Source organism: Diabrotica undecimpunctata, chromosome 10 (genome assembly GCF_040954645.1).
Source record: "Diabrotica undecimpunctata isolate CICGRU chromosome 10, icDiaUnde3, whole genome shotgun sequence".
NCBI classification, from domain to species: Eukaryota; Metazoa; Arthropoda; class Insecta; order Coleoptera; family Chrysomelidae; genus Diabrotica; species Diabrotica undecimpunctata.
Genome location: NC_092812.1, coordinates 59,099,412 through 59,115,926, shown reverse-complemented (window position 1 = coordinate 59,115,926; position 16,515 = coordinate 59,099,412). Strand labels below are relative to the sequence as shown.

At 32.4% G+C, this 16,515-nt stretch overlaps 1 protein-coding gene across 3 annotated transcripts in view; it reads left to right on the top strand.

Annotated features, from left to right (window-relative positions):
- The window catches only part of LOC140451862 (insulin-like receptor), a 285,820-nt gene that overhangs the window by 80,588 nt on the left and 188,717 nt on the right, over nt 1-16,515 (top strand). The gene's annotated exons all lie outside the window — the stretch shown is intronic.

Below are 16,515 nucleotides of genomic sequence, written 5' to 3'. Positions count from 1 at the left end.
TGCTTTTGAAGTGGAAGGTGTGGATTGGTATTGGTCTGTGTGTGCGTCTTTTTGTGTGTCTTTTTGTGTTTTTTGTGGGGTGGAAAGTGTTCTAGGTGTGATTTTGCATTCGTCTATGTACTCTGAGGGTTTGTCTGAGGAGATGGAAATGTGACTGTATTCTGTATGGGCTCTGAGGTCTTTTTCCCACTTTTTCAAGTTGGGAATCGGGCCTGTGGTGTAGAGGATGGCCTGGTTTTCGGATGAATCCGTTTCCAGGTCAAATGGGATGTTGTCTAGGAGATTTTTGAATTTTAGGATTCTATAGAGTTTTCGTTGGCTGGAATATTTGATAGGAATTAAGGTTATGTAATACATGTGTGTGTGTTTTGTTGTTTTCGGTGTAGGTTGTTTGATTTTGGGTGGTGTGGGTGGGGGAGGGGGGGTAGGAGGAGGTATAGGCTGGACTGGTTTGGGTGGAGAGGGGGTAGGAGGGGTAGGTGGGGTAGGTGAGGGAGAAGGTATGTATCCGGGAAATGCAGACATCATGATGCCGTTAATAACGGCTTTGATGGCTTCTGGGCTACCAGGTTTGTGTTGTTGATTGGCTTTTTGGAGGATAGGGGTGAGGTGATCGGTAGTCGCCTTAGGATTTTGGGAACAGACTACTGAAATGGCCTGCTTCCACTCCTCCGACGACTTAGGTTCATGTCCGTCAATTGTGACAGACACTTGGGATGTGTGGGAGGACACGGATTGGCTGTCTGAATCAGTTTGCCATCCTTCCTCTTTGTAGGATTTGTCGACAGGTTTGGGAGGTGAGGGTGTTCTGCGTCTTCGTGGCATGATGTGTGTAATTTGTAAATGTGTGTATTGTGTTGGTGTGTGATTAGTAAATGTGTGTATTTGTGTTAGTGTATGTGTTTAGTAAGTGTATGAATTTGTAGGGATAGGTCTGGATGTGTGTGTAGGAGTAGGATATGTGTGTGTGTTGTTTCTACTCACATTCAACCATAGAATAAGTATGCGAAGCAGTGACTTTTTCCTCTTGAATGTCTCGAGTAGAAGGGGTTGTGGTGTGTGTTATGTTTAGTGTGTGATGATGTGTGATTGTGTATGTGTAGCTTTACCTGTGTGTTCACTTTCGTATCGGTTCGGTAGAGCTCTACGGCGATGAGCTCCAGGTAGGCTCTAGTGTCTACAACTCCTTGCCCCCTTATTTTTCAATAATGGTTGCCCCCTTATTTTTCAACAAGGTTTATTAGGGTTTATAGACCGGCTAGTGCCACGCCCGTTTCGGTGGATGCTAGGCTGTCAGTTTTGGTACCTTACACTATACCTCCACGTGACAGTTTCGCATTTCTTCTTTCTGGTGGTCCTAGTACCAGAACGCGTCCCGTTTTCCGTGGTACCGTTCGCGTGCTCGCTATTTCTAGGCTCGCGACCGTTGACACACGCGGATGTCGTTTTCGCGCTCTTATTTACCGTTTGGACCTTAGTTTTTGCGGTTTTTCTGGAACTTTTTCACTTAGTGTACGTTCGGATTGAAGGTTCGGCCGATACTGTGATTTATATAGAATAAAATAATGTTTTTTTATTGTAATGCCACGTTTCTCCAATTTGTTAAGATATAAAGGCGGATTTTTAATATAATAAAAATGACATTTGGCAGGATGCCAGAGCGCATGATGTAAACAAGTGAGTATTCAATACTGAATCAACATTCCTGCCCATGATACCCAGCATTAACAAATGCTTACCGACATACAGGGTAACTACTAAAATATCTTTTGTATACTTTGATATTAAGACAATTATAAAAAGCAACTTATGTAGCAGCAATGCTTACAAAGTGGACACTACATATTTATAAACATTTACATTGCAAATAGACCCTAACTTCTCCTCTAAGTTATGAATCACTGATGAGATAGTTTTTTCTATAACGCTGTCCATATTTTCCACATGTTTTACTCTTCCTTAATAACATTTTTTATACATTTTCTGCAATGATTTTTCTAAAGGGTTTCAATAGTTTTGAATATCTCATTCTATATTTGGTACTTTTCTTTGCTATAGTATAGCGGTGCTCAATCGGTCGATGTGTTTCTGGGGTCGATCGTGAAAAAATTCAAAATTAATCAGGCCCCGACTTCTAAATAATGCAACCGCGCGATGTCCGGCGAATGTTACCGATTTTCCTGGAATCTCTTTAGGAGATTCCAGGAAAGGATTAATGGATCTTAAAGATACATATTAAAGATCTCCAATAAATCTTTAAAGATGTATTGAAGAATTCTTAACCTATTAAACTAATCAACAAGTTTTGTATTTAACAAAAGTAAATTAAACAAAATATATATATATATATATATATATATATATATATATATATACAGATTGAACGAATTTAAAACGGAACATACAATTTAATATATGTCTGTTTTAACTGCATTTGAAATAGTGGACCAATATAAAACTTGGACAAAAATAAATCCATACCCGGTGATAGACATTGTATAAAATATCGTTCAACTATCTGTCTCCTTTAAAGGAAAGAGGAGCTTGCCTAATAGTCGGAGAGATAGAGCCGAAATTTTTAACTGATCAGTAATATGACATTTCTCTATTGGAATATATTCATTGTAACTGGGTTAAGACTTTACCTTACAGGCAATCGCCCCTCGTGGTACAGGGGGTGGCTATACAGGGATGAAGTTGTAAGTTTTTTCAGAAAAATTAACGATCGATAATATGGCTGAAAATTTGCCCAGAATACGATCTTGGTATAACTAGACGAAATCCCAAAGGGCGGACGGGAGAGTGGATACATAAGGGGTGGCGGACAGGGGTGAAGTTGCAATTTTTTGGGGAAAAATTAACGATAAGTAATATGTCCGCCATTTTCATGGCTCATTATTTAGCCCCTAAAAACTCTAAATCCAGCGGACAGCTGGGTTGGTACAGAGAGCCATAAAACGGGGTCAAATGTACCACTTGCCTGCGCATTTTAGGTCTCGGTAACAATGTTCAAACTGATTTTATTATGATATTTTTATACCGATTGATTTGAAAATTTGTATGCTCACTTATGTTACTATTCTGAAAAGTGTCAAGTAGAGTTTTCCTCAAAATTTTCCAAAAAAATTTCCGTAAATGAAAATTTTCGTAATTTTTTGAGGTAAAATCTAATTTGTAGAATTCTTTCGATTTTCTGTCAGTTATACCATGATTTTTTTAAAAATAAATAGTGAAAATTTGACATCGTTTACTTTTCTTTTTGGAATTGTTCTCGTCAGTCCTGTTCCATATAAGTGACATATGAAAGTTTCTAAGGTTTCAAAAACTTCATTACAATCGAAGTCAGTTTCACCAAGTTGGATAAAAGCATCTTGATACTTATTACATTTAGCGCATGCGTCTAGAATTACTGATCTAAATGGAATGCGCATCATTATTATTTTAATATTTTAAAATAATAATGATGCAAAATTAATGTCCAAACAGAATTTGTAAAATTATAATTAACTAATGAAAAAAAAAAATTCAATCAATTTGAAAGTTAAAAAAAATATCGAAAAGTAAATTTCAAAACTTAAAAAATTGATAATTCCACTATTAAATTGATTTTTATTAATAATTATTTGTAACATGTTAAAGGAATTCTACAAATTGAATTTTACCTATTGGTAAATAGAAATAATATATTTTGTATTTGATTAATAATGTAATAATAAATCAAATTTTTCTTATATCTGAACAACCATTATTTATGCAATATAAATTTAAAAACCTTTTTATTCTAATAAAAAATAAGTAAAATTACTATTTGTTATACCAAAAATATTTAATAGTTAACATTATAAAATTACTTTAATTTAATAAAATATCAAATATCAAAGTAAATATGACTTTAGTTTGAAAAAAAAAAACATTATCATAATATCATTTTAAAACTACAAAATATTCTATAAAAGATTCAGACGATGACGTAGAGTTTTATCAAATGTTTTAGAAAAGATTTTCTAAATTTTTTTTTCTTATCGGAAAAATCGTTTGAAAATTTTTGGAAAAAAATCATGGTATAACTTACAGAAAATCGAAAGGATTCTACAAATTAGATTTTACCTCAAAAAATTACGAAAATTTTCATTTACGGAAATTTTTTTAGAAAATTTTGAGGAAAACCCTACTTGACGCTTCTCAGAATAGTAACAGAAGTGAGCATACAAATTTTCAAATCAATCGGTATAAAAATATCATAATAAAATCAGTTTGAAAATTGTTACCGAGACCTAAAATGCGCAGGCAAGTGGTACATTTGACCCCGTTTTATGGCTCTCTGTACCAACCCAGCTGTCCGCCCTTTTGGATTTAGAGTTTTTAGGGGCTAAATAATGAGCCATGAAAATGGCGGACATATTACTTATCGTTAATTTTTCCCCAAAAAATTGCAATTTCACCCCTGTCCGCCACCCCTTATGTATCCACTCTCGCGTCCACCCTTTGGGATTTCGTCTAGTTATACCAAGATCTTACTCTGGGCAAATTTTCAGCCATATTATGGATGGTTAATTTTTCCGAAAAAAATGACAACTTCATCCCTGTATAGCCACCCCCTGTAACACGAGGGGCGTCCGCCTGTAAGGCAAAGTCTTAACCCAGTTACAATGAATATATTGCAATAGAGAAATGTCATATTACTGATCAGTTCAAAATTTCGGCTCTATCTCTTGGACTATAAGGAAGCGATAAGTGGTTTGACAGCATAATAACTGCTTGTGTAGTCTAGTTTTCACAGTGATTCTATAAAAAATAGGCAACCTACTTGGGTGGAGTTTTGACTTGTTCTTGAATGAGTTCAGAATCCAGCAGCCCGCTGAAGTATTGAATTTTTATAATATAATTATTTGACAACCTTTTGTTGGCGAACCACCTAGAGCGGAGTTGAGCCGAAATACATTGATTTCGTATGTTCCGTTTTAAATTCGTTCAATCTGTATATATATATATATATATATATATATATATATATATATATATATATATATATATATATATATATATATATATATATATATATATATATATATATATATTATATCAATGGTATTCCGGGTTTGACTCCGCGTTAAATGTTGTTGGTTTTGATAAAAACCATTTTGACGACGTTTCGGCAAGATCTCACTTGCCATTTTCAAGTCTCTCTGGATGGTCTGCTTCTTGTCGATGTTCGAGTGGAAGTGACGCTACGGGTGTTGGGCAGCTGGCTTTTGTAGTTACTGTGCGTTGCGCGCGCTCTTGTAATTGGTCCAGTGCGCAGGTCAGTGGGCGGGGGACCAATTACAAGAGCGCGCGCAACGCACAGTAACTACAAAAGCCAGCTGCCCAACACCCGTAGCGTCACTTCCACTCGAACATCGACAAGAAGCAGACCATCCAGAGAGACTTGAAAATGGCAAGTGAGATCTTGCCGAAACGTCGTCAAAATGGTTTTTATCAAAACCAACAACATTTAACGCGGAGTCAAACCCGGAATACCATTGATATAACATACAGCTCCCGCGGAAATATCAAAACTAACATATATATATATATATATATATATATATATATATATATATATATATATATATATATATAGATTTGAACAAAAAAACCAAATCGTTCCCTAATTTTATAATTTTAATACTTCTGTAAACAAATTATATTACGTACATAATAAATTCAAGCATGAATGGGCCCTTCTAACAATAATTAGCAATGATGTTAGTGTAAACAACTAAAATAGTAACAGTATTAAGCTACATAAAACACCTATTTATAAACAAAATAACACAACTAGTAACTAACGGCTTTGAAAGAACCAAAAGCTGAATATACACGTAATTAGGAGGCGCCCGTCTCGTATAGGGTATGATCTTTCTTGTTAATTATAACAAGTCAATTTATATACATTATATAGTCCAGTAAACAATGGCCCAGGAAAAACATATGGATGCTCAAAACGGACTTAAACACAAATAGAAACGAAAATAGTCCGAGTGAATAATTGCCAAGCAAAGCTAGACAGCTGTCAATATGTGAAACTGTTACATTTCAACAATAATATACATAAGGCATAAATGGGAGATTAACCGTCGAATGTTAGATTCAATGATGCGTCAGACAGGGTTGCATTCTATCCCCGCAGTTATTCAATATATACTCGGATATATTGTTTCAAACCGCCTTTACAAGATAAAGAACTTGGAGTGAAAATGGTGAATTGATTAATATTCTTAGATACGCTGACGACACTGCTATATTATGCGATAGTCCTCAGGGCCTTCAAGAGTTGTTAGCTTGCGTAAACATGACAGGAAGAGACATTTATCTAAAACTCAATGTCACAATATAGCAATATATATCTAGATGCTTATGTTAGATCTATATATAAACTCTGGAGTGATATAAGCAGACACTGTAAGATGGACATCAGTAATTTCATTTAATTGATCTTTTTTAACACTTACTTCTCTTATGAAGACAAAAATTATAAAACAATATAGGGGCACTCCAATGGGAGCCAAGATCAACCATATCTTTCCATAAGTTAAAAAAAAAATAGGTAGATGACATTATACTAGCCATCCCTAGAGATAAAACTAAAACATACTTTTCGTTTTTAACAGTTACGACCAATACATCCAGTTTACAATTGAGGTTGAGGATGGATCATAATCTGTCCTCTTTTTGGACACAAAATTGATTCTTTAAAATCATAGTAAAATATTGGTAGATTGGTACAGATAATATATGGCCTCACGGAAGTGTTTAAACTATATGTCCTACCATAAACATTCCATAAAATTAAACTTAGTTGAACAATGAAATATAGGGTCGTACAAATTTCAGATACACCACTACAACAAAAAAACCTTAGAATCCTATACCAACCGTTTCTAGAGAATAACTATCCACCAACTGTTTAAAGAAAATTTTGTTTAGAACGCCGTCAGAAAAGTACAACAATACACAAAATCATTCCTCTATTAATACTACTGCTGTGAATCAGGAAAGTGACACTATTATATACAGTTATCACACCCATTCAACTCAAAAATTTTACACATAACCAAATATAAAATATCACACCAAAACTGACATTAATATTAAACTCTGTTGGTGTCTTTGCAGATAAAACAGTTCTAATAATAAATGCAGTGTTCTTGTTTAATATCAAAATATTTACCTGACATTTGTAAAGGGCTTCGTGTCTTTAGTGGTATATGGTATATTTGTTTGTGTGTATCTGATCCTAAGCACAAGCATCCTTTCCGATCTTATACAGTTCTCTAAACTCAAATATAAAAGCTTAAAGACAATATGTCAAATATAGTTTATAGTATTCCTTGCATAAATGTAATTTGTGATACATTGGCCACTCATCAAGGCGATTAAGGGACCGATTACCTCCAACAAGACTGGAGGTAATATCCAGGTAGATATTATCCACGTAAACCAAAAGAATTACATAATGAATTACACAGATTCCAAGGTATGAGCAATTGAAAGCAATTATTCTAAAAGATTGTTTCTTGAGATGGCTTTTATCTCCAAAACAGAGAAAACCATAATCAAAAAATCTGACATTAGCCACTTAAGTGAGATTTACTCACATTTATTGTTTTTAGATAAAGAGTTCAATGAAAAAAGAAAACAACATCGAAATAATGTAGATTCTAATGTAGAAATCTAAAAGTTATGGTGGTTCTATTGTTTCTGATATAGAAGTTCATCTGATTAAAAATAAAGGTGAAGTCCAATTATAAATAAACACAAAATAAACTGTCGCATTAAGTCATTGTCAACTTTCACTTATTGTAGTCATGGAACACAAATCCAAATACCGCCAATTCCATGCACTGTCAAATTTTCTTTTACGGAAAAAACTTTCTGCAAAAAAGTGCACCTTGTACCTAGCAATGAAAATTTGAAGGGTTTATTAAATTGTGAAGGATTTTTAAATTGTCCTGTTAAAAGGTTTTGCTATCTGTTGTGTTTTTGTTATTGTTTGTTGCATATCTGTATAAGGCAGCTATTAACTCTTTAACCAAACCAAGCGAATGATCTTTTCTTTCACTATGTCAGTTACCTGGGTTTTCTATTACTTCGTTTTCCTGGACATCGTACATATTTCGTAAAAAAAGATTATAAAAGGATTTTTTTTAATTCAATTTAGAAATGATTTGTTTCATGTTTTCATTACTATATATATATATATATATATATATATATATATATATATATATATATATATATATATATATATATTATAGAGCAATTTAATTTCGTACCTCTTATAGTAGAGTGGTCCATTGTTTGTCTAGTGTCTAGCGATAATCCAAATCTCGATTTAAAATATCACTAAGCAAGAAATAATCATCCAAATACTCTAAAAAATTCAAAATCTGAACATAAACTCTCTAGAACATAATAATTTCAACTGGTTGTATAAAAACCGCTAAGAAGACAAGTTTCAGACCTAATCCGCTAATATACTATATATATATATATATATATATATATATATATATATATATATATATATATATATATATATATATATATATATATATATATATATATATATATTATAGAGCAATTTACTTTCGTACCTCTTATATTGTATAGTAGAGTGGTCCATTGTTTGTCTAGTGTCTAGCGATAATCCAAATCTCGATTTAAAATATCACTAAGCAAGAAATAATCATCCAAATACTCTAAAAAATTCAAAATCTGAACATAAACTCTATGATGATGATGATAGTGTGTTTGGCATGGAAACCAGTCCTTTTGCCACAGATTTTTAAATGATTTATGTTATGTTTATCAATTAAAAACTTGATTGTACTATATAAAAACCGCTAAGAAGACAAGTTTCAGACCTAATCCGCTAATATGTGGAGAAAATTTAACCTAGATGCTGGCAAAAATATAATGTAGTACCTTCTAGCAATACAAAAATACAAGAACCAAGATATAAACAAAATAGAAACAATGAATATCTCGCGTAAAAGAAATTGAGGATAGTCTGTAAAAATAGAAAAGATCTAGTATCCGTTTGCATACCAAATGATACCTTATAAAATACATTGAGCAAACGAAAATTTAAAACCTAGCGGTACTTTTTTAGAAAACGTTTAAAGAGTGGACGTGTACGAACTCATCACATTATAGACCCCCATAAAATTATTAGACCCTCCGAGATTGCATCCTTTGGAGATCGGTAAACTCATCACCGCAGATAGGTAAACTCATCACCAGCCTTTTTGCCCAAAGGACTGTTACCTGTTACATTTCTTGTTTACTTGATAATCTATTAAATTCCGAAATTCTTTTAAGCGAATGACTTTAAAAATTAACTGATATGTTTGTATCGGGTGTCTCTTGGTGAGTGGCCTATTAGACGCATCTGCAAATCTAAGCATATTTGAAATCTGAAAATTCATCTGTATAGGTTTTTAATAGTGAACTTTTTAATGAAAATATTTGTGAGCGTGTGTTATTTCCGGTTATACCTAAAATAGTCCCCAACTTCGTTATTTTATTTGCATTCGGACTTAGATTATACTTTCAAATTATCAGACCTTAGCGATTTGCAACCATTTACCAGCCACGGAGTGCAGGTAGGATAGTGATCAGTTTGCAAATCTCTTCTGATCTATTTTAAAATTCCTTGCTTTTTTTTGCAGTAATGAGTTTGTACTATCTACGAGGGCATTTATGCTAATTGGTGATGAGTTTACGTGTACTCTAAAGGGACCCCTTGGAACCCTTGTAACTCTTCCACGGAACTTTAAACTTTTGCGCAACACTTTTAACTGCCATAACGCATCCTAAGAATCTTTAACTTCCTGAATTTAGCAGGAAAAAAGTACGCCATGCAAGTCTAATATTCCTTACAGGTGGTAATTGCAAATTGTTTTTTATCTCTGATAAATAACTTAATTTAAAGAATTTTAAAATACTGCTAAGCTTAGTCGACGATGCTGTAGTTGTCAATTGCGTCAAAGGTACTCTTTGGTCAAAATTAAACAATTCCGTTAAATCAATATAATATTTTTGTTGTTGACTGGACTAAGCGGCGTTTGTTAATACGTAGCTGTAGGTTCGCCTTCTTAACCTACGACCTCATCATACACAAATTTCCAATTGATTTCCATTAGCAACTAATTAAATACGTTCTACATTCCAGACGATTTAACTGCATTAATGCCATCCCTGGATTATTTGTCTTCGCTCAATTGTGCCTCGGTTTCTTATTTGTAGTTACTGAGCTTGTTATCGCAGTTCACAGACTATGTCGTAGACTATCAGCAATTATTTTTTAATTAATCTGTTATGATCTGTTTTTCTGTTTATGTCCTCGCCTTTAAAAAACACACGCACTAATTCGGAGCTTGTTTAAAATTCGAGCAAAAAAATAAAATTAAAACCGTCAAATATCGTCTTAGATTTATTTGTTAACCAATGCATATTTTTGAGATCAAGTTTGCATCAAGAATTTGGCTGTTATCCGTCTAGGTAAATGTGTTGTTCAAAATATCTTGTTCCCTCCGACCACTTGATGCTTTCTTCTGCGAAGCCAGACAGTTCTCCCGCGCTGTGGATTCTTGTCTGTCGCGTATGTTTTTTAACCAATTCTGTCCAACCTCTCCGCGACCTTCGATCTTTCTTAGCATGGTGAGTCAAAGATATTTATCGCAAACAAATATATGTCATGTTTGTTATACTATTTGCTCTTATCGCCGTTTTATATTGCCATCAAACAGGGCTGCAGTCCCGAGTTTCGTACAATAGAATAAACTAGACAAAACATTAAATTGAGAGTATACATATACGGAGTGGGCCAAAATGAAAACAGGCTTTTATTTATACTAATAAATACTAGACAAAACATTAAACGCAGAGTATACATATACGAAGTGGGTCAAAATAAAAACAGGCTTTTATTTATACTATAAATTGTACAAAAACAGGAATTCACCTATTTTGCAGTATGAAGCTTTGAAATTTGATGTTTGCAACGTTGCCAGAGTTGCCATTTTTCTGATATCATTAGTCACTTTGGTTTTTTAAATACACCACCCTGTATATTGTACGTTTATTGAAATCTACACTTCAATATCAGTTCAACCGTGTACAATACTTTCGATTTTATAGAGCCAGGAACATCTTAAAATAATAAAACAAAAATCTACAAACGCTTAATCGTCTCAATAATTTTTTTATTCAAACTACGTACAACTAAATTTGAACATAATAATTAAATGTTTACTACATTGCTAAATTAATATCTGCCTAATCGAGTGTTCAAAATGTCCTCCGTTGTTAATTTGACAATACTACCATCGTTAAACGATGGTAGAATACGCCTATTACATTTCTCCATGTTACAGAAATTAATATGGATTCATCGATAATTCTTTGGCTTATTCTGCAACCCTTGCTGGTTTAGTTTTATAAATTCTACTTTTCAAGTATTTCCAGTAAAAATAATCTTTAGGATTCAAATCGGGTGAACGAGGAGGCCATGCAATACTATCTAATCTACTAATCCATCATCCGGAAAATGTCTGATCTAAATAACATCGAACATTTACATCAAAATGAACTGAAACTTGTAACGAATTTATTTTTTGCCTACCTTAGGGTAATATTATGGAGGTAGAAAGTTGGGGACAGAAACTATGGGGGCGAAGATAGGGCAAGCAAAATAATCGAAACTTGTGCGAACGGCACTCAGGGGGTTGTTGGAGAGCTGCGGTCGTGGATAAGTAAATGACAAAGGGGAGTTGGATTGGGGCTGCTACAAAAAAATGAAATAAAGGGGTACTTACATAAATCTCCTGGACAAAATGAATAAAATTGACAGACAAGAAATACCTCTAGCTATTTCAAATGGACGCCGCTTCGAGAAGACTTCCTGCTGGAGGAAAGAAGGGTTCTACTTTCCTAAAAAATAAACACACAAAAAAGGTTAGGAGATTTTTCTAATATGAAGACAAACAAAATAATCGGACAAATAAAATAAATATTTTATCTATTAAAAGTTTACAAAGGAGATTGCTACAAAAATCTTCGAAATGATTCCTAGGTTATTTATTAATATGGCCAAATTAGATTATTAAAAATTAAGGATATCCTTGTTTATGAAAATATCTTAAAATTTAACCTTATATATGGAATATCTTTTCTATATAATAACCAAATTAAAATTGCTTTTCAACAACAGCAGATTTCTAACACGATATAAAACTTCAAATATTACAAATTCTTTTAATGAAAGCAATTATTAATTATCAAAAATAATGTCTATTTAATTTGGAAAAATTAAAATGTTAATTGTTACCTTAATTCACAAACTTTGCCACTTAACTTTGAAAAAACTTGCTATCTCTGGGATTGGAGCTGCAAGGACAAAACTCTCTACTGGAACAGAAAGGAAACCATTTCCATATGCAGGAACGAAGATCTGACGTACGTGGGGTTGGATCAAGCATGCAAACGACAACAAAGCTGGTGGGACATCCTATATACTTATTTTACAAAATTTCTTCAGTTCCGGTGTACTGCACATGATGATTACTCTGTTCTAAACTGCCATTATGCAAAGAGTATTATCACCTTAACCGGTCTTAAGACATAACACAAAAAAATTAAATCGACTCCCGGTTCAAAATCGCCCAAACATCTTTCTAGCTTGAAATCTCTTGCTTGACTCCTCATGCGTTAGATTTTACAAATTCAACCAAAATAAATTTCCCTCGCGTCTCACAGCTAGTTTGTGTGGCCTACGAACCTAAACAAACAAAATACCCTCGACAATCGTTCATAACAACCTTGAAATATTTCCAGCTTTATTACTTTTTAGAAAAATTGAATAGCACGTATTATATTGACTATTTTAAACGTCCTCAATTCCTAGTTTTAACCGGAATAATTTTCTACGTGATAATGTAACAGAGACAAACACATCTATATTTTGAAACAACTGAATACAAAACTTAAAACAGAATTTTTACTATTATTTAGATATTAAATATTAACAAATTTAAAACGCTACAAGCTCCGTATTGCGGAAAGCATATCTCAATAAAATTGACTCCAAAGTTGGTTTCATAATTATAGCTGGTTAAATTTTCTTCTATAAAAAAACAGCCTATATATATATATATATATATATATATATATATATATATATATATATATATATATATATATATATATATATATGTGATGTTAAAAGTCAGAGATGCGCCAAGCAATTAATTAGCTAATTAATTAATTAATTAAACTTATTTAAATGATGCAATTATGATTTTATCACACTATTTAATTCTCTTATCTCAGGGTTATATTCGTGCTTCAATATCTATGCTTTACATATGATAGGTAAGGTCTGAGGAATACCGGAATAATAAACATATATGATACAAAATTATATATTGAAATAAAATTCACACTCAAATATCTTAAACAAAAAATATCTCATACAATGATTATCAAAATTTTGTTCTACGTACGTGAACCTTCAAAAATTAATGTTATATACTACATAAATTAAAATTTCAAATCAAAATTGTTGTTCTATATCTCCTGAAAAATATTTCTATCTTTTCTGAAGCAATTAAAAAAAAACTTTGTAGATAAATGAAAAACTGACGAATAAAAAAAAACTATCTCTCTGATGATGAGTTGTCCAAATCCTTGTTCCTTATAGCCTACACTATCTATTCTTAGCAGTTCCCTAGGTAATCAGCAATCTTACAACAAATTATTGCGAGCCTCTCGTCTTCAATGATCTCCTTCAGATGCACGTATCGTTCAAAAGATAAACTTCTTCTCCTCTCGATAAACTGAATCTCTCGTTCCGGCCTGAACAGTGACTCTTGGAATATATAAGTAGAAAAGTATGACTTACAATATTTTACTGGATCAGCTTCCGTCAGGATACTGACTGGAATACTGGGATACAGGTCTATTTAGTAATTTTAATTTTATCTTTGGCGGATAAAATGAATCATAACAATATATATATATATATATATATATATATATATATATATATATATATATATATATATATATATATGTTACGGTCAATGTGAAACCTTAGCAGTTGGTCAATGTGATTAATAATGCCTTTATAATTAGATTAACCGGTTATTATTAATACTATCCTAACAGCTCTGGTAAATGTAATAAAAACACATTTTGGGCTTCGCTACTGTTTATTTATGAAACTTGGTAATAAAGTTAAACACTTAAACAGAACTTATTAATCAAAAAACCTAACTAGACATGTAATAAGTAAAAACAGACTCGAATTTGGTAATAAAGTTAAGCACTCAAACATAATTTATCAATCAAAAAAACCTAACTAGACTTGTATTTGGTAACAAACAAGTGAAAATAGACTTCTATTTGGTAACAAAGTTAAGACACTTAAATAACATTTATCAATAAAAAAACCTGAGTAGACATGTAATAAGTAAAAACAGTTAAAACACTTAAGGGGAAAAGCGCAAAATGTCTCCTGTCAAAATTTTCAATGTGTTTTAAATCTATTAATTTTTTTGGAATTCTGAGAAAACTAATAAGTATTTTTATAAAATTTAAACGCAGAATGAAAGATTACGTTATTATCAAGGGCCCCAAGTCCATTAGAATAAATGTAGAAATAAAAGTAAATGTATTTTTACGCCATTTTTTGTAATGTTCAAATTGTTTTAGTTTACTCCTGAAGAAGCTGTTAAATAAATGGCGAAATATTGAGTAATTAAGAAAAAAGAAAGATTTTTATTACAGACCACTTTACCCGATAATTTGAACGTATTTATATATATATATATATATATATATATATATATATATATATATATATATATATATATATTATATTATTATGTGTGTATGTAATCAAATAGTAGAAGTTATTTTTATTACGCCAACATACAAATAATAGACACTACAGTGGACTGATTATGTTACGTGACGTGACTTTATTTGTCTAGACATCGTCCAAAAATGTATGATATCAAAAATGCTATTAGGGTTTTAGGTGCCTTATTTGTAATTTATAACGAGAACATAAAAATAATTAGTTATTATTGATGTCTAGTCTAGATATTCCTTTGACAATAATTTTAATAAGTTCATTGTTAAACGGTTAGTTTTGGTAACACTTAAAAGTGGTTACAAAGTTTGTTAGGCTTCAGTGTCAGAATTAGTGGTACGTTAGAAGAAAACATTTCCAGTGAATTTTTACTTAGCAGGTATTATACTTTTGATGTATTTATATCTTTATAGGTTGACATTTAAATCATGATGTGTGTGTACTCAGTAACCTAGGTTTATTTTTTTTTATTTAGTATGTATCTTGTATCATTCGTCTTAGATCGTCAACATAAATAATGTATTGAACTAGTTTGTTAAATAATGTGCCACCTTGGTTACTCTGAACTCATCTAATTTCTTTTTCCAGTACAAGGTTGAAAAGAGAGACAGAAATTTTTTTTGTTGTCTCATTCCAATATTTCTGCCATTTCTTCTTTACTCCGGGTATCTGGTATTAAATGGTGCATTTGCTCTTTGCCAGAATATTACCTCCCCCTTCCATGTTTTCACTAGACTTTTGATTCACCTTAGATTATTGCATCCATATAGTTTCATTCAGAATCATTCTCTTCGTATCCATTAAAGAGTTGTTCAAAATATTGTGCCCACCTTTGTCCCACATGATCTCTTCTTCTTTATTATTTTGGTCTTTTGATGAAAATCCTCCTTTTTATGTTATAATTCTTTTATAGAACGCTCTTATATTTCCACTTTTCCCATATTCTGCCAATTATTCTAGCCACTCTTCGTTCCCGTTATGTTTTTACTTTTAAGCTTAGAAGAGTCACTGATTTCTAAGCGATTTCTTTTTGTTTTTATCTTGCTGTCCGTGTTGTTCCAATGAGTTGGGACGAAATACTGTCCCTTGCGCCCTTACCGCGTTAAGGCTTTAATCCCAAAGAGTTCGCCAGCTCTGCAGTTCATCGCTTAAGGAAACACTTTTTCACTTGTAGCATGCATCTTGGTTACATGGTTTTGTCTACCAAAAGGTAGACTATATATTTGGAAGTCTCCAAGTGATCGAAAAGACAATATTGTAAAGAGAATTTGTGAAAACAAGATGCACTTCAAGACCCATGCACTCTAAATAAGATTTCTCAAGAACTTAACAAGCTGCACGAAATTAGACTAGAAAATACCAACAACATAGATGATTGCTGGGAAAATAATCACTATCTCGAAAAAATCTTCTAAGACAACAAATAGTTACAAATGGCTCGATGATGCAAGGCATCTTATGTTTAATAGACGCTCGGAGGCAGTGCAGGCTACAAGAATCCTGTTTAGAAATTGAGAAAGTGGAGCAACGACACGAGAGCTTCCATTTGCATAGAAAACTAAAATAATTAACAAGTAAAAGCAGAATTTACA